This window comes from Chiloscyllium punctatum, chromosome 4 (genome assembly GCF_047496795.1).
Source record: "Chiloscyllium punctatum isolate Juve2018m chromosome 4, sChiPun1.3, whole genome shotgun sequence".
In the NCBI taxonomy this organism is placed as follows: Eukaryota; Metazoa; Chordata; class Chondrichthyes; order Orectolobiformes; family Hemiscylliidae; genus Chiloscyllium; species Chiloscyllium punctatum.
In genome coordinates, this window is record NC_092742.1 from 112,034,380 (window position 1) to 112,054,148 (window position 19,769).

Below are 19,769 nucleotides of genomic sequence, written 5' to 3' on the forward strand. Positions count from 1 at the left end.
TCCCTGAAGAACAGTCCACACAGCTGGATAATATGAATTGGATGACCTAACATGATAGGGATGTACTAAAAGTTGGACCACTGTTTCCTTTTCATTCATGGGATGTGGGCATTGCTGGTGAGGTCAGCATCTATTACCCAATGATAAGTGCCAAGGGACAATTCAGAATCAATTACCCTTTGGTGGAGTCACCTGTAGGCCATATCCTACCTTCTGAAAAGCGAAGTAAATCTCTACAGCGAGTCCTTGCATTAATTTATGAGGAGGAAAACAAATCATCAGATTGCTGAAATATCAAAACAGGGCAGATTTAAATCAATTGTCATGAAAGTGAAAAGGGGTATGGGGAAGGGAAAAAAAGTTTTTTTATGATCGGTTTGAGGGTAGATGAGGTTCAACCACAAAGGAATGATGATCCTAGGCAGTGATAATCCATGCTGTTAAAGTGTGATTTCCAGGTGGAGGTAAATGCTTCATGTACAAGCACAATGAAAGATGAGGGAGTTGGGATTGTTGTAAATCTGGTCAAGTGCAAACCCCAATCATCTGTAAATATGATGGGGAATGACAGGCCGATCCTGTTGGTTGAATCAACATTGTGGATGCACGGAGATAGAGGTAACAGTAACAAGATACCATTGCCAACCCCAGCAAAGCTGCACTAATTCTCCTCAGTTATCAACACATAACATCCAAGAAGGTAACTGTAGTGAATTGACCCTGGATTGTTTACTTTCAATGTGGATTCCTGCAACCTTTCGAAAATTAATAACATGCTGTTCACCATTCAGTTCAAAATGTACAGGATGTTTACAAAGGCAAAATGTCGAGTTAAACTGGGTGTTCAGAAGCTCGGCGGATTCCACAGGGCACCTTTAGTAAAACAAACTGTCCAGGCATACACAGGAAATTCAGTGTTCCAGAAGATTTCTTGTGGACAGGTATCTAAACTGCAAGTAACTACAGAGAGTTGTGAACACAGACCAGATCAGACACAAACCAACCTTCCATCCAGTGACTGAATGTATATTTCTTGTTGCCACAGAAAGCCAGCCAACACCATTAAAGGACCCTCCCACCCCAGTTAAACTCTCCTCCAACCTCTTCCATCAGTCCGGAGATACAAAACCATAAACATACAGAACAACATGATCAAGAATAGCTTCGTCCCCATAGTTATTTGAATTCTGAATGGACCTCTCAAAATTTTCAACCTCATGTTGATCTTGCTTCTTGTGCACCTTCCTTGCAGCTGTAACTCTGTATCCCTCACTCTGTTCAATCACCCGGTGGCCTTTGTGTCTTTCCATGGAATATTCGCGGCACTGCAAGCAAAACAACTTTTTTCCCCCCACAATACAAAGGTAAACATGACAATATAATAATAAATTATATCAAATCAACTCAGGGTTGAGAAAAAAACGGTAAACAACGGAGATGATGGAAGAGGAGCCCTGTCTATCAGCAGAGCCAGTGGAATATCTTGTGAGGCAAGACCCATTGCATGGTATCTATAGCTGAACAGTATGAAATGCCTGAGGATGGCTTACTCAATGTTCGGGTGGGGGGGGGGCGGATTGTTACAATTTCAAAGGGACTGGCATGGAATGCTGCATCACTGGGAAAGTTGCTGAAATGACAGAGATGCTGCAAAAGCAAAATGATACCCTGAAAAGTAACAGAGTTTGGAATAATTGCAGTCAGGATCATTGTTGGAGACAATGGCTCTGGCGGAAGTATTGGTTGAAAAGACAATGGTCCAGCTGGGAGTTGGAGAAGGTTTGGAGACATAGAGACTTATAGCACAGAAAATAAAAATGCACTTTGCCCGATAGAATCCATGAAACTATTGCCTCAGAATTCTCATCCAGTTTTCCAGCATTAGGCCTGTAGCTCTGGCCCATTCCAAGTGCACATTTAAAGAGTTATTTGCCATCGGGGATCTGCTTCTACTACCCTGACAGGAAGTAAGTTCCACATTGTCCCAACACTTCCGGTGGAAAACTCAAACCCCTGCCTCTCTGTATTTATGCCCCTGGTCATTGATCTGACGACAAAGGGGAAAACAAATATCCTTCTGTGCTGTCTATGACTCTTATAATAGTATACGTTTAAATGATGCTCCCTGTCAATCTCCCCTGCTCCGTGGAAAACAATCCCAGTCCGTCCAATCTCTCTTCGTACAGAAAACATTATAACCTTGGAGTGATCCTGGAAACTCTCCACCCTCTTCAGGACAATCGTGGTCTAGCCAACATTTAATTACAGTGCCAACATACTTACCGTGCTCATAAACTTTATGTCTTTAAAGGGCTAAACTTTCCTGGTACCTTCTTAACCATTTCATTAACCTCTCCTGCTACCTTAAGATCTTCATGTGCACGAAGATTCTTCTGCTTCTCAGAGCTTCCCAGGTTTCTACCATTCATAATGTGTGTAGCAATTGTACCAACGTCCACCACTTCCTCTGGCAGCTCATTCCATATACTTACCACCCTCTGCGTGAAAAAGTTGCCCCTTGTGTTTTGTGTCATGTCAAGTGCATTAGCTCACATTTAGAGATTGAATTCCTATTTCCAGCAATTTTTGCATTACCCGTGAACTTATCCTGGAAATCCCCTAACATGCAGAGTTCACAGCATTTCCGAGTACCACCCTTTATCTTTCATGGAACATTGTGACCCTGTTATCTCCCAAGTTCCTTTCTCAATGCATCCCACTGCTCTGACATGGACTTACTTAAAAGTCTCTGCTCTCTGTCCAATCACACCCGATCTTATTTACATCGGCATTCCCCCAGTTTAGAACTTTGATATCCCCTCATCCTTGCCTTTTTCCATGTTAATCTTGAGTTATGACTACTGCCTTCAAAATGCTTCCTCACTGAGAGGTCATCCCAGCTTCATTACCGAAAAATAAATCCAGGATCACTGTCAAAGTTGGGGAAGGTAAAGGAACAGTCTGGGATTAGCCAGGTGAAGCTATAAACTGTGTTGTAGGAAAGAGAGATTTAAAAACCATCCAGTTTATCCAGCAGACAACAACAGAGGGATAAGCGGTTACAACAGCTGTCAATTGTTCCAGAATCAGAGGTAAAGTAAGAATACCCAGGGTAAGAGACGGATTGTGGGGTGGGGGAGCAATACCATTCAGAATGGCGGAGAACTGGGATCTAAGAAATAATATCCAACCTGAACATTCGGGGGGAAGCCATGGGAAATCGTCCAGGGTCATTTGACAGAAAATGATTTGTTCTCTCAGTGAGAATGGGTCATGGTCACTGTGGGTTTAAGGAATACTCAGGTTTGTTGTATATTTTACAGTCGAGCAGATTGCCACAGTCAGAAAGGAAAGTCATCCTCAGTGTGTAGCTCTGTACTCATTCAAAACAAAAACTACTTGCAGGTGGGACACGGGAAGCGGAATGAGGAATGTCATGAAAAATCCAATGTTTAACAAGTCCGAGGGAACTGGTATTTATTTTTAATTCTATTTCAATCCTATATTTTGGAATCTGAGAATGTACACCTGATTGTTGCACTTGTCTGTCCTCAGAGGGACACCCTCCATCCACAAACAGCAGACCCCACTGCAAATTACAGCTTTGAACCGAGACATGGATGGAACGAGCTGCGAGAGGCAGTGGTAGCGGTGGGTAAAATTAAAACATTTAAAAGGCATGGGTATATGAACAGGAAGGATTTAGAGGGATATGGGCCAAATGTTGGCAAATGGGACGAGGTTAATTCGCGATATCTGGTCAGGATGGAGGAGTTGACAAAGGGGCCGTTTCTGTGCTGCATGATTCTATAAGAAGAAAATTATTCCTCACATCTTCATCACTCCCATAATTGGAAAGGTCAATCCGTGCTCCTCAACAGTTACCCAAGCCGACAGCGGATTCTGACCATCCAACAGTCAGAGCTAACAGAATCTGAAAGCCACACGGTGTAAAGGAGATGAACCAGCTCAAACCCCTTTTACTGTAGTGCTCCCTAAAGTAGGAAGGAGGAAATGTGCTGCTATCAATACAACTGCACACACACAGATACGCGCAGGAATGTGGGAACACTGGGGTTAGGAGATCCACTGCACTGACTCACCAAGATCCATTGCAATTCTGTACTTGCTGCCATTTCCAATAACTCCTTCCCTGAAGGTAGCCTCCAGTCTAAGATGCAATTCAGGAGTTCATTACATTTGACAAAGGATAATCATGCAGTAAAGCAGTGAAACAACAGAATTTAAAAGAAAATCTAATTTAACTGTCTGATATTTCAACGAGGGAGGGGGTATAACACTGAATATTACATCAGAATGTAAATCTCTTCAATTACAAGGAAACCAGGGAGGTATCATCCACAAATTGTAAATAATTATAGACACTTACCAGGAACACCAATGATGGCAAGAACCATATAGAAAACTTTCTGAGCTAAGTCAATTGGCCAATGCATTTTCAGTGGAGAGTGCTCACGCTTTCTTGTTGCACACGATCTACAAGCATTAAACTCGGCGGTGTTACATTTTCTGTGTGTTTCCATTATATTCTGTGTGATCCCCACTGGGAGATTGGTGTTGCAGCTCTGATGATGACAACTTTACCATTCCTAGTTGGTAGAAGATGTTTCTCACTGAAATTGGATTGTGGCAGGGAAGGGATGACCTCATCGAGGGAAGAATCATCATTGGAAACTGTTAATTGTTGTTGGATGCATTCCTCCAATTTGTCAACTCTCTGGAGACAGTTTTTAATCAATCTGTTCAGAGATGTAACACTGCACCTGTGGAAAAGACAGAACTTGAAGCCAGGGCCAGCGGACCAGAGCTGGGGACAATGCTCCTTTACTCGTTTATTGACTGTACATCATGGAGCTCTGTACCAAAGCAAATAGGAACTTCAAGGCCGGATCATATAACGTTAAGGATATGTAGCCGCTGTCTCTTTAGGAAAACTCAGTAAATGTCGCCACTTTATGAACAGAGAGGCAGCCTGCTGTTGTAATAATGCTGCCTTCACATAAGGAGATTACATTGCTTTCTCGTGGATGGATGTGATTTTGTTTGCTGCATCTACTTTGTTTTCCTCTTCCTTAATGCCCCGCTAACATCGAAATTTGCTTTCTAATTTGGGTTGGATTTTTGTCCAGCAGTTTGGTGTTGAGGGAAAGTACCTCACATTGTCTCCGTGATGTCAGTCATGACCATTTATTGTGTGAATCCCTGACATTAGCGAGCCCTCGACCGTAGCTCTACCATGGGCTGTCATTCCCCATGTCTCAGATAATTCCCATTATCCTAGATTACTTGTAGGAATGTAGTTGACCTGTCATTGTACCATGTCCGTCCCATCTCTCTGTGTTGGAGAAATTCCGGTCCCCTCATTGTCACCCTCCTGCCGTGGTATGGATTTGCTTTTCCCAGTTGCTGATGCAATACCGTTCTGGTATAATCTAGTTCCAAACCAGGCTCAGACGGATCATTTTAGCTCCTCACAAAGTATTCTATGCTTGTTTTTTTTTTAATCATCTCATTCTGCCATTTGCTGTTTTGACAATACCCTGAGTGTCCGTTTGCCTTCCTCCTCTCTGGGAGGGGGTGAGCTTAACTCCATTTTATTGGGCCCGATGACCCACAATTTTGAGGACATCTATTTAATAAAATCACTTCCAAACGAAACAGAAACGCCCAGCTTCTCCAAGCTATCAACATCACTAATATCCACATTCCTGGGACAATTCTTTTAAAGATGTGCAGTGTTCACACATCCCTTGGAAAGTTCAGTGCTCAGGTCTATATGTGACACAATAAGTGCAGCATCTCCCCAAGTACTTCAGGGCCCCAATTCAAAAGCAGTTGCTGACATCAGTATTGGCTCAGAAATGTTTGGCAGGTCAGGTCATATTGGGCCCACAGATGGAACCTCCATGTCCCAAACCAGAAGCCGAGAAACCAAAGAGAATCTGCCCCGGCCCAGGGAGAAGCAGATAGCATTGAACCACATTGGGAATGGGACAGTATGGAGACGCACTTGGTGCCCTGTACAACAGTGACAGAAATGAACTTGTTTCAGACTGTCAGATCAATTGGAATGTAAGGGACAGGCTTTGCACTGACTCGGGGTCACACATAATTGTGGGCTTTGAAGATCGAGACACTGTCAATGGGGAATGTGTCATTCTGCTGGAGTGGTTCCTCTCAAACTGTCACACACAGTGCACCATAATGTGCTATTTGATCGGTTCACATCAGCGAGACACTGAGAACACCATTACCTCACTCTGACTTTGTGCCAAATCTACTCAATAGCACCCTACCACTGTGTAATTGGCAGCTAACATTGTTATCAATCTGACCAGATACACCTCACACTGGTGGAGACATTGTCATGATGTGGAGTTAACCTGACGATGCTAATAAAGGAGAATGCAAACGTCAGTGTTGGACAGATTGTGGCACAAATCCTATTTCCTCATTGACAATTGGTTCTTTTACCAGGCATCACCAGTCCGTCCTTACCTTTCACCGTGACCAATGTAACCTGTCAGTTCCCCTTGTTGAACACACTGTCAGATAGAGCCAGGGACTTGGAGACAGATGACAGCACGGAAAGCAGCCACACGGTGTTTCGGGTTTGTCTCAGTGAAGCCCAATCAACGTTGTGCCTGAAGGATGGTTAAACCAGCTTAGATCGGAGGATCTAACACTCTCCTCACTGAGATCTTCCAGACACGCAAATGCAGCACGATTCCTATCATCCATTTTATCCCCATCACAAACACTCTCTCCATTGATGAATATTTTTCCTTCAATGAAATTCTCTCAAATTGAACAAGGTACAACCTTCACTGAGAAACCCATGCTGACTCTCCTGGATTAATCACTCCCTGTTGAAATTACCATTTAGAGAATCTCTCAGAGTTTTTCCAGCTCTGGAAGTGTAACAGCAGCTGGTATCCCATCCTCAAATGTTTGGAAAACTTCTGACAGATGGATCTCATTGACTTCATCTCATGCGATTGCTGAGGTCCGAACCCATACCAACTCCTTGGAAGGCAGCCATGCTGCCCACTTTACACCCTATCCCCCTGCCAGCTGGGTGCTCACTATTCTCAAACACACTTAACAACACCGGCATCATCACCAATTGAATTGGGGCTGAAATTAAAACAGAAATAGCTGGCGATGCTCAGCAAATCTGGCAGCATCAGCATCAGAATCCCTCAGTTCTGATGAAGAATCACTGGATTTGAATAGTTCTCTCTGCTTTCTCCCAGCAGATCCTGCTGGTCCTGCTGAGTTTCTCCAACAATCTCCATGGTGGGATTCAGCTCTCCAGGATCTGCAGGACTTTGTTTGTAATCCCAGAGACGTTGACCCACTAAAGGGGATATTGGGTCAGGTGACGGTCTACCTCATTCATTGGGGCAGATGTTAAGGAGCATCTTAAACTGGAGAGGGATCAGGGGGAATTGGAGCCGTTTAGAGAGAGAGTACAGAAGGTAAGACAGCTTAGCTCAAAGCACGGTGCTTAATGCTGCCCTGATTAAAATATTGTAGATGGCAGAGGGACAGATGAGCTGAGACAGGGTGGGAGCTGGGAGATATTGATGATGTGGAAGGACAGTGTGTGTATCTGATCACATTCTGTCAGTCTGACTAAGAGCAGTCATTCCTGACACTGGATTTACTGAGGGGTGAAGGGTCAGTGAACAGAGTGGACTATCCCTGTTATTCTGTTCCTGACTCTCTAACTCCCACTCTGTTAGTGACCTCTCAGTCTCCCGGGAAATGTACATTCTCCAATACTGTCCGGCCTAAGGAATATCGTTCCTAAATAACTCCTGTCCGAGGTAATAATAATGATTAACGTGTCTGTGTCTCCTTCTCTGTTCTGTACATGTCATTGTTCAGGACTGTGGGCACATTTATTGACAGACATTGAGGATGTTATGAAACAAACCAACCCCCCTGAAAATATGTTAAGAAAATGGTCCAGGCCATTTCTCTAAAGGGAAGTGGAAGGCATTGTCATTCAATTGTTCAAACTGCCAGGCTTGAATCAAAACACACTTTGCTCCACACTATCGCTGTTTCACAAACATAAGGAAGAGAGATTGGACAAACCGAACTCGATTGGAAACCTGAACTAAATGAACATTATTTGACTATAAACAGCAACTGTTTGGATACAGTAACATTCCATAAACCACACAATTCTGGTCTTTCTGCTATCGGGAGAATGGTGTGAAATTTGTAAAGAATCAGAAACCATTTACAAGGATGTTTGCAGAGTCAGAATTTCTGATTGATTTGAGGCTAGAGTTTATTTTATCCTTGTGTAGATTTTGACACATTAACCCTCCCTCCCCACCACTACAGAAGCTGTTGGAACTGTTCAGTGTTTTCAGCGGCTTCTGTAATTATTTCAGGTTCCTGACGGGAGCAGTCTCTCACTTTTCGAACAAAACAAACCCATCCTTGTGCAGTACCCAATATTTCAATAAGAAATGGGAAGCAGCAGAGGGGAAAGCTTCCGAGATGCCGAGCAATGCTGCCCGGTTCCACACTGCAATTCACAGGAACCATCACCAGGAAAAGCAAGGAACAATCTGAGAGATCCGGTTTACCACAGAATGAAAGATTTATTTCCTCGATTTATCCCTGTGCCATACCTGCAAAACGCTGTTTACAAATCACAACACTGGCCGGGAATCATACCCGGGTCAACTGCTTGGAAGGCAGCTCTGCTCCCCACTACCCCACCATCACCCTGCTCGCAGCTCCCTCCCTATTCCCAAACATATTTAACAAGGCCGTGATCATCACCAACTGGATTGGGGCTGAAATCCAAACAGACACATCCTCTGTATCTAACCCAGTGATGGAGCTCTCCTGATTGAGTTTGATGTGAACAGGATGGGGGAAGTGGGAGATTTAATCAGTACCTAACGCCGAGCTCAAAATGGCCTGGGAATTTGAAAAGCTGCAGTGCAGAGTGAGATTTACTCTGTATCTGACCCCATTCTCTACCTGCCCTGGGGATTTAAATGGGCACAGTTTAATGGGAGCTTTATTTTGTATGGAACCCTGTGCTCCCTCTGCCCTGGGAGTGTTTGCTGGGAACACTGTCTAACCTCTGTGATATGGATCCTATGAAGATTGATGGGAGACAGTGTAAATGGGATTGTCAGGGTCCAATTCCTTCACGTGGATGAGAGAAGGTCTCCAATTGGAATTTTGAGAAAAATTGGTGCCCGTGGGAATGAAGGGTCAGGAACACAATGAATACACCATTGGCTCAGAGACAGGAGACAGGATAGAGGGTAACAAGGGTTTCAGACTGGAGGGAGCTACAGGCACATACAAGTTGGGAACTGTTTTCAGTAAAAGGTAATTGATCCCAGGTCACTGCAGAGTGTAAGAATGTGATGCCTTTCCCTCACTATCCCCCTCCAATCCCTAGGAAGATCTGCTCCCACACCATGTTCCATCCTAACTGCTGACTGTGTTAGATACATTAATACATTGGCAATGGGCAGGGGTGCTTTTAACTCTGGGATCTTGCTGTGTAACTTGCCCTCAAAATGCTCTCGCTTCCCCTTTCAACTCATCTTTTCTCTCTTTTATCTTGAAGAACATTTGTTTGGAAAGCTGTAACGTGAAGATCCAAAATATTCGAGGCCAGGAAAGAACAACCTCCAGAGGGGGAGCACGGGCCTGAGGCCTGAGGCCTGGTCGACAGGCTGCACCCCGTGGGGGCCCACAGTGAGTTGTGTGTTTATTTTCCCCGAGGTTTAATCTCCTCTGGGGGACCCTGGGTTTTAGGGGCCTCTGGGTAACTGGTTCCTGTCAGATTGTGGCCCTGTTGTTTTTTAAACAGGTTGAAGCCTGGGGTTAAAGTTTGTCAATCCCCAGGATCTGAGAGGTCGGACTCTCTTCGGGTGGAATTAAAACCCAAATGCGGTGACCCTCTCTAAAATACTTGTCCTAAATTCAGAGTAATGTGGGTTAGAGAGAGGGCAGGCTGAGAAAATTTCAAGAGAAAGACAGTGAGACAAAGATTTAAAAAGTTGAGAGAGCTGGGGAAACAGAAGGGGAGAGAGAGGGAGAGTCATTTTGAAATAGTGAAATCGCTGTAATGTTTGATTCTGAGGTGACAGGAAATAATTAAACTGAAGCAGCATCACAGAGGGGAGAAATGGTCAGAGTAGTGAGCTGCTGCTGCATTGTTGCCTGTGGGATCTTGCTGTGCACCAGCTGCCCCAATACTGCCATTTCAGGCAGTGAGTATTTTAATCAGCTAACCCATCATTTCAAAGTTTTTCCAAGGCTTTAGCATGAAAATGCAGCTCATCACCCAATATGTTTGTGTTTGGATGTTGCTGAGAGATTGTCTGTGTCACTGAGAGAGGAAAACCTGGCATCTTGCTGTGCAATCATTCTGTAATGATTTTCCTCCTTTGGCTTTCAACTAATGCTGTCTCTTTTCTCCCACGGGCCATTTGAAGATTCAAAGAGAGAAACTTTAGGATCAGGAGACCTTTGAACAAGAGCTTTCTCCAGAGGGGACACGGGCCTGAGGCCTGAGGCCTGGTCGACAGGCTGCACCGTGTGGGTGGGGTTTTGTGTTTATTTACCTCAAGGATTAATCCCCTCTGGGACCCTGGGTTTTAGGGGCCTCTGGTTTACTGGCTCCTGTCAGATTGCAGCCCTGTGGTTTTAAAACAGGTTTGAAGAGTGGGGTTAAAGTAACCAGGGCCTGGGATTTGACACCAACACATCAATCCCCAGTGAGTGTCTGACAGACAGGACTCTCCCAAAGAAGGAATTAAAACCTTAAATGAGAAACTCTACCCAAAGACTTGTTCTAATATCAGAGTAATACTACTTGTGGGATCTTGCTGTGTCTCAAACCACCTACAGAGTGGCCTACATTGCAAGAAGGGTGACCAAATGTGATAATCCCATAAATAAGACCCAGGTTGGCCCAATCCCTGAGTATCTGAAGGGGATCTCTCTCTCTCTCTCTCTCTCTCTCTCTCTGTCCCCTCTCTTACACCCTCTCCAGCTTCTTTTGTTGATATTTTAAACAAATAAAACCATCCCACACACAGCAATGTGACTCGTGGGTATTTGAAGTGGGGGAGAAGGAAATATTTTGCATCACAAGGTGATTGAGTTGAGACAAAGGTGTAAAAGAACACAAGATGCACAGAGAGAGTGTTTGTGGGAGAGAGTGTTAGAGGGATAAGGTGTGTCTTTGTAGCTGGGCTGGGAAAGGGAGACAGGATCTGGGAGAGGGGGAGAGAACGGGGCTCTCCAATATCCCATCATCGCCCAGCTCTAATCACTTCCTTCTAGAAAGTACCATCCCCAAAATTAAATCCTGAGATGGAGGGGGTGATTTTTCTTAAAAAGGAGTCCTAAAGAAATGCATAGCCTCGTTTTGAAAAGAAAAGTGGGATTGGAGCACATTCTGGAGCAGGAAGAGAGTACGCTGTGGGATCTCCCTGTGCGACAATGGCCCACAGTATTGCTGGCACAGAGACTGCTGGGAAACTGTTTATCAAAGGGAATATTGTCAAATATAAATGTTACAATCTTTTAAAAGGTAAGATAAAGATTACCATGTACAAGGTTAAATCAGAGAAAGGGAAAAAGATGAGAGATGGAGGGGGGGGGGGGCGGTGGTGAAGAGAGAGAGGGAGAGAGAGAGGGAGAGAGAGAGAGTGCGTAGAGAAGTAAAAAAAGTGGGAAGTTGTTTGAATTTGTTAAACAGCAGGATCTTTGTCATCCTGAAGCTAAAATTGAACCCTTAACCAGCCTCAGTGATACACACAATCTGTAAATGGTCACACTGCTACTTGTGGGATCTTGTTGTCTGAAGGGACTGAAGGGTCAGTAACAGAATGAAGACACCATTGGCTCAGAGAGAGGAGACAGGATAGAGGGGAATGAGGGTTTCAGACTGGAGGGAGCTACAGGCACGTACAAGTTGGGAACTGTTTTCAGTAAAAGGTAATTGATCCCAGGTCACTGCAGAGTGTAAGAATCTGATGTCTTTCCCTCACTATCCTCCTCCAATCCCTGGGAAGATCTGCTCCCGCACCATGTTCCATCCTAACTGCTGACTGTGTTACATACATTAATACTTTGGGAATGGGTAGAGATGCTTTTAAACCTGGGATCTTGCTGTGTATCTTGTCTTCAAAATGCTCCCGCTCCCCCTTTCTCTCTTTTATCCTGAGGAACTTTTGTTTGGAAAGCTTCAACTTGAAGATCCAAAATGTTCGAGGTCAGGAAAGAACAACCTCCGGGGTGGGGGGTGGTGAGGGGGTGGGAGGGTGGTGGAAGAACGGGCCTGAGGCCTGAGACCTGGTTGACAGGCTGCACCCCGTGGGGGCCCATGTGAGTTGTGTGATTATTTACCCCGAGGTTTAATCTCCTCTGGGGGACCCTGGGTTTTAGGGGCCTCTGGGTAACTGGCTCTTGTCAGATTGCAGCCCTGTGAGAAACTCTATCCAAAGACTTGTTCTAATATCAGAGTAATACAACTTGTGGGATCTTGCTGTGTCTCAAACCACCTGCAGAGTGGCCTACATTGCAAGAAGGGTGACCAAATGTGATAATCCCATAAATAAGACCCAGGTGTTGGCCCAATCCCTGAGTATCTGGGAGGGGATCTCTCTCTCTCTCTCTCTCTCTCTGACCCCTCTCTCACACCCTCTCCAGCTTCTTTTGTTGATATTTTAAACAAATAAAACCATCCCACACACAGCAATGTGACTCGTGGGTATTTGAAGTGGGGGAGATGGAAATATTTTGCAGCACAAGGTGATTGTTTTTGAGACAAAGGTGTAAAAGAACACAAGATCCACAGAGAGAGTGGGGGAAGGAGGGAGCGATAGAGGGATAAGATGTGTCTTTGTAGCTGGGCTGGGAAAGGGAGACAGGATCTGGGAGAGGGGGGAGAGAACGGGGCTCTCCAATATCCCATCATTGCCCAGCTCCAATCACTTCCTTCTAGAAAGTACCATCCACAAAAATAAATCCTGGGATGGAGGGGGTGATTTAAAAAAAAAAACAGGAATCTCAAAGAAATCCACAGTCTCTTGGATAGAAAAGTGGGATTGAAGCACTTTCAGGACCAGGAAGGGAGTACTCTGTGGGATCTCCCTGTGCGTCAATGGCCCACAGTATTGCTGGCACAGAGACTGCTGGGAAACAGTGCCCCGGTTTATAAAAGGGAATATTGTCAAATATAAACACTGCTGGCTTTTAAAAGGTGAAATAAATATTACCCTGGACATGATTAAATCAGAGAGAGACAGAAAATAATTAGAGATGGAGAAGGGGAGGGTGGAGACAGAGACTGAGGCAGCGAGAGAGAGAGAGAGAGAGAGAGAGAGAGAGAGAGAGTGGGAAGTGGTTTGAATTTGTGAAACAGCAGGATCTTTGAACCCTTAACCAGCGTCAGTGAAACACATAATCTGTCTGTGGTCACACTGCTACTTGTGGGATCTTGCTGTGTCTCAAATAACCTGTAGAGTCTCCCACATTGCAACAAGTGGCTCTGTGTCAAAATGTAGTTTACAGAGGCTTGGATTTTACATTTTCCTTGTCTCTCTCTCTCTCTCTCTCTCTCTCTCTCTATCTCTCTCTCTCGCTCTGTCCATCTCCTTCTCTCTGCACCTCCCTCAGTCTGGGTCTCCCTCCCTTTCTCTCTGTCCATAGTCTGGGTCTTTCTTTCTGCCTTCCTCTCTCTGTCTCTCTCGTTCCCTCTCTCCATCACCATTCCTGACTCTGGGTCTTCCCCCTGACCCCCTCAATCTCTCCAGACCGCCCCATCATTTTAAACCCTCCAGGCTGCGATGTGACAGGTCAGGATTACAAAATGACGGGAGCGACCACATTTCAGAGACAGAGGCTGGAATCGGAGAGAGTGTGGGGAAAGAGAGATGGAGAGAGGGAGAGCATGGAAAGGGAAGGATGGGAGTGGGATCAGAGGGCTGGGGTGGGGAGGGGGGTGGGTGATGTGGGGGCAGTGAATAGACACAAGGGCTGGAGGTGGGGAGGTGGGGGGGTGATGTGGGGGCAGAGCATGGAAAGGGTAGGATGGGAGTGGGATCAGAGGGCTGGGGTGGGGAGGGGGGTGGGTGATGTGGGGGCAGTGAATAGACACAAGGGCTGGGGGTGGGGAGGTGGGGGGGTGATGTGGGGGCAGAGCATGGAAAGGGAAGGATGGGAGTGGGATCAGAGGGCTGGGGTGGGGAGGGGGCTGGGTGATGTGGGGGCAGTGAATAGACACAAGGGCTGGGGGTGGGGAGGTGGGGTGTCTCCAGTGTTCACACATTGGACATTGAAAGTACAGGAGAAATCGTTCCCAGCCCGTGAGTGAAGATGGCAGCCTGGGATAGAGAGAACAAGACAGACAGAGAGATACACACAGAGATGGTGCAGCCTCTGGGTTCTAACTGTGTGGGTGTGATGTGTTCCTATTGGAATACAGTGAGACTCCATGTGGAATCTTGCTGTGCAGTGGTCCCTGAATTATAACTTTAGCCCATTCTGGGGGATTGTGTTGGGGGGTGGGGAGGATGGGTAGGTCAGGAGTCCTGAGCCTGTGTGAGGCTTTGTGATCATTGGATGGCTGTATCTGTGTTTTGGACAGGACCATGGGGCAGTGAGGGTTCAATGGAAGGTGTAGGCGCTACTCGAACGTAGTTTATTGAGGAGCTGAGGGTGACGGGAGAGGGTAGAGGGAGGGCTGAATTTCCCTGTCTCTCCATCCAGCCACGGAGTTGAAATGGGAGTGGTTAGCATTTGTTGGTAACTTAACAGGGAGGCCTGTTTCCACATTGCACTCTGTGGGATCTTGCTGTGCGGGAACAGCCTTCATCCTTTTCCTTTCCAGTAGCAGTGGGCCACCCTTCCCAAATTCAGGCCGGAGGGTGGGGGGTGGTTCTGAATATGGACGGTGAAGATACAGACACCCTCACAGTGTCCCTCAGCATGGGCTGGTGGGATCCTGCTGTGCAGAATTCCAATGTCAGCCCCTCTCTGTGTGTGTGAGGGGATGGGGGTGTTTGGGGACGGTTCTGGAGATGATGTGAATGGGTGGGAATGTTCTGTCAGGGTGTACAGGAATTCCCTCAGTGTTCCCTCACCCAGCTCCCTACGGGATCTTGCTGTGCACCTCTCAGCCTGCGGGTTGCCCCTTACACATCACAGAAACCTGTCTCCAGGGCCTGGGCTCTGTTTGCTGACAGCTACAAAGACACATCTTATCCCTCTATCACTCCCTCCTTCCCACACACTCTCTCTGTCTGTACCTTGTGTGTTTTTACCCCATTGTCTCAGAGACAATCATTTTGTGCTACAAAATATTTCCATCTCCCCCACTTCAAATAACCACGTGTCACATTGCTGTGTGTGGGACGGTTTTATTTGTTTGAAAAATCAATAAATAAAGCTGGAGAGGGTGTGAGAGAGGGGACAGAGAGAGAGAGAGAGAGATCCCCTCCCACATACTCAGGGAATTGAATTGAAATGGCCAACCTGTGTCTTATTTATGCAATTGTCACATTTGATCACCCAGGCCTGTACACATCTCACATTACTCTGAACAAATCTTTGCAGGGAGTTTCTCATTTAAGGTTTTAATTCCCTCCTTGGGGATTGCTGTCTGTTAGTAACTCATTGGGGATTGATGTGATTGCGTCAAATCCCAGGCCCTGGTTACTTTAACCCCTGGCTTCAAACATGTTTTAAAACCAACAGGGCCCCAATCTGACAGGAGCCAGTAAACCAGAGGCCCTTAAAACCCAGGGTCCCCCAGAGGAGATTAAACCTTGGGGTAAATAAACACACAACTCACGAGGGCCCCCATGGGGTGAAGCCTGTCGACCAGGCCTCAGGCCTCAGGACCGTGTCCCCTCTGGAGAAAGTTTCTTGTTCAATAGTCTCCTGATCCTAAAGTTTCTCTCTTTGAATCTTCAAAGGGCCAGCGAGATCCCTTGGGTGGAAAGAGACAACATTAGTTGAAAGACAAAGGAGGAAAATCATTACAGAATGATTGCACAGCAAGATCCCAGGCTTTCTTCTCTCAGTGACACAGACAATCTCTCAGCAACATCCAAACACAAACATATTGGGGGATGAGCTGAGTTTTTATGCCAATGCCTTGGAAAAAAAACTAAGAAATGACGGATTAGCTGATTAAAACACTCATTGCCTGCAGTGGTAGCATTGGGGCAGCTGGTGCACAGCAAGATCCCACAGGCACCAATGCAGCAGCAGCTAATTACTCTGACCATTTCTCCCCTCTGTGATGCTGCTTCAGTTTAATTATTTCCTGTCATCCCAGAATCAAACATTACAGCGATTTCACAATCTCAAAATGCCTCTCCCTCTCTCTCCCCTTCTGTTTCCCCTGCTCGCTCAATTTTTTATTCAATTCCTCTCACTCTCTTTCTCTCACTGTTGAATTTTCTCATCCTGCCCTCTCGATAACCCACATCACTCTGACTTTATGAGAAGTCTTTAGAGAGGGTCACAGCATTTGGGTTTTAATTCCCCCTCGGGGAGTCCTGCCTCTCAGATCCTGGGGATGGACATTCTTTAACCCCAGGCTTCAAACCTGTTTTAAAAATGACAGGGCCACAATCTGACAGGAACCAGTTACCCAGAGGCCCCTAAAACCCAGGGTCCCCCAGAGGAGATTAAACCTCGGGGTAAATAAACACACAACTCACTGTGGGTCCCCATGGGGTGCAGCCTGTCGACCAGGCCTCAGGCCCGTGCACTCCCTCTGGAGGTTGTTCTTTCCTGGCCTCGAAAAGTTTGGATCTTCACGTTACAGCTTTCCAAATTTCCTCAGGATAAAAAAGAGAAAGGATTAGATTACTTACAGTGTCGAAACAGGCCCTTCGGCCCAACGGCCCAACAAGTCCACACCGCCCCACCGAAGCACAACCCACCCATACCCCTTACCTAACACTACGGGCAATTTAGCATGGCCAATTCACCTGCACATTTTTGGACTGTGGGAGGAAACCGGAGCACCTGGAGGAAACCCACGCAGACACAGGGAGAATGTGCAAACTCCACACAGTCAGTCGCCTGAAGCGGGAATTGAACTCAGGTCTCTGGCGCTGTGAGGCAGCAGTGCTAACCACTGTGCCACTGTGGTTGAAAGGGGAAGGGAGAGCATTTTGAAGGCAAGTTACACAGCAAGATCCCAGGGTTAAAATCACCCCTGCCCATTGCCAATGTATTAATGTATCTAACACAGTCAGCAGTTAGGATGGAACATGGTGTGGGAGCAGATCTTCCCAGGGATTGGAGGGGGATAGTGAGGGAAACGCATCAGATTCTTACACTCTGCAGTGACCTGGGATCAATTGCCTTTTACTGAAAACAGTTCCCAACTTGTATGTGGCTGTAGCTCCCTCCAGTCTGAAACCCTCATTACCCTCTATCCTGTCTCCTGTCTCTGAGCCAATGGGGTCTTCATTCTGTTCCTGACCCTTCAGTCCCACGGGCATCATTTTTTCTCACCTTCTCTCATCCACGTGAAGGAATTGGACCCTGACAATTCCATTTACACTGTCTCCCATCAATCTTCATAGGAGCCATATCACAGAGGTTAGACAGTGTTCCCAGCAAACACTCCCAGGGCAGAGGGAGCACAGGGTTCCAGACAAAATAAAGCTCCCATTAAACTGTCTCCATTTAAATCCCCAGGGCAGGTAGAGAATGGGGTCAGATACAGAGTAAATCTCCCTCTACACTGCAGCATTTCAAATTCCCAGTCCATTTTGAGCTCGGCGTTAGGTATTGATTAAATCTCCCACTTGCCCCATCCTGTTCACATCAAACTCAATCAGGAGAGCTCCATCACTGGGTTAGATACAGAGGATGTGTCTGTTTGGATTAGAGCCCCAATCCAGTTGGTGATGATCACGGCCTTGTTCAGTGTGTTTGGGAATGGGGAGGGAGCTGGGAGCAGGGTGATGGTGGGATAGTGGGGAGCAGAGCTGTCTTCCAAGCAGTTGACCCGGGTTTGATTCCCGACCATCGCATTGTTGTGGTTTGTAAACAGCCTTTTAAAGGTAAGGCACTGGGATAAATCTTTCATTCTGTGGTAAAATGGGTCTGTCAGATTTTTCCTTGCTTTTCCTGGTGATGATTCCTGTGAATTGCAGTGTGGAACCGGGCAGCATTGCTCGGCATCTCGGAAGCTTTCCCCTCTGCTGCTTCCCATTTCTTATTGAAATATTGGGTGCAGCACAAGGATGGGTTTGTTTTGTTCGAAAAGTGAGAGACTGCTCCCGTCAGGAACCTGAAATAATTACAGAAGCCGCTGGAAACACTGAACAGTTCCAACAGCTTCTGTAGTGTTGGGGAGGGAGGGTTAATGTGTCAAATCTACACAAGGATAAAATAATGTTTTGTCATTTACATAAATGATTTGGATGTGAGCATAACATTCAAAGTTTTCCGATGACACCAAAATTGCAGGTGTAGTGGACAGCAAAAAGGGATACCTCAGATGACAGCAGGATCTGGACCAGATGGGCCAATGGGCTGAGAAGTGGCAGATGGAGTTTAATTCAGATAAATGTGAGGTGCCGCATTTTGGGAAAGCAAATCTTAGCAGGACTTATCCACTTAATGGTAAGGTCCTAGGGAGTGTTGCTGAACAAAGAGACCTTGCAGGGCAGATTCATAGCTCCTTGAAAGTGGAGTCGCAGGTAGATAAGGTAGTAAAGAAGGCATTTGGTATGCTTTCTTTTGTCAGTCAGAGTAGTGAGTACAAGAGTTGGGAGGTCATGTTGCAGCTGTGCAGGACATTGGTTAGGCCACTGTTGGAATATTGCATGGAATTCTGGTTTCCTTCCTATCGGAAAGATGTTGTGGAACTTGAAAGGGTTCAGAAAATATTTACAAGGATGTTGCCAGGATTGGAGGATCTGAGCTACAGGGAGAGGCTGAACAGGCTGGGGCTGTTTACCCTGGAATGTCGGAGGCTGAGGGGTGACCTTACAGAGGTTTACAAAATCATGAGGGGCATGGATAGGATAAAGAGGCAAAGTCTTTTCCCTGGGGTCGAGGAGTCCAGAACTAGAGGTCATAGGTTTAGGGTGAGAGGGGAAAGATATAAAAGAGACCAAAGGGGCAACCTTTTCACGCAGAGGGTGGTACATGTATGGAATGAACTGCCAGAGGATGTGGTGGAGGCTGGTACAATTGCAACATTTAAGAGGCATTTGGATAGGTATATGAATAGGAAGGGTTTGGAGGGATATGGGCTGGGTGCTGGCAGGTGGGACTAGATTGGGTTGGGATATCTGGTCGGTATGGACACGTTGGACCGAAGGGTCTGTTTCCATGCTGTACATCTCTATGACTCTGTGACTCTAAACTCCAGCCTCAAAGCAATCAGAAACACTGACTTTACAAACATCCTTATAAATCTTTTCTGAATCTTTTCAATTTTCACAGCATTCTTCAGGTAGCAGGATTGTGTGGTTTGTGGAATGTGACTATATTTGAGCAGTTGCTGTTGAGTAGTTAAATAACGTTTCATTTAGTTAAGTTTTCCAATCGAGTTCGGTTTGTCCAATCTTTCTTCCTTATGTTTGTGTTCCAACGATAGTGTGGAGTAAAGTGTGTTTGTATTCAGGCCTGGCAGGTTGACCAATCACATTGTAACGCCTTACACTTCCCTTCAGGAAATCAGGAAATGGGATCTAGACCATTTC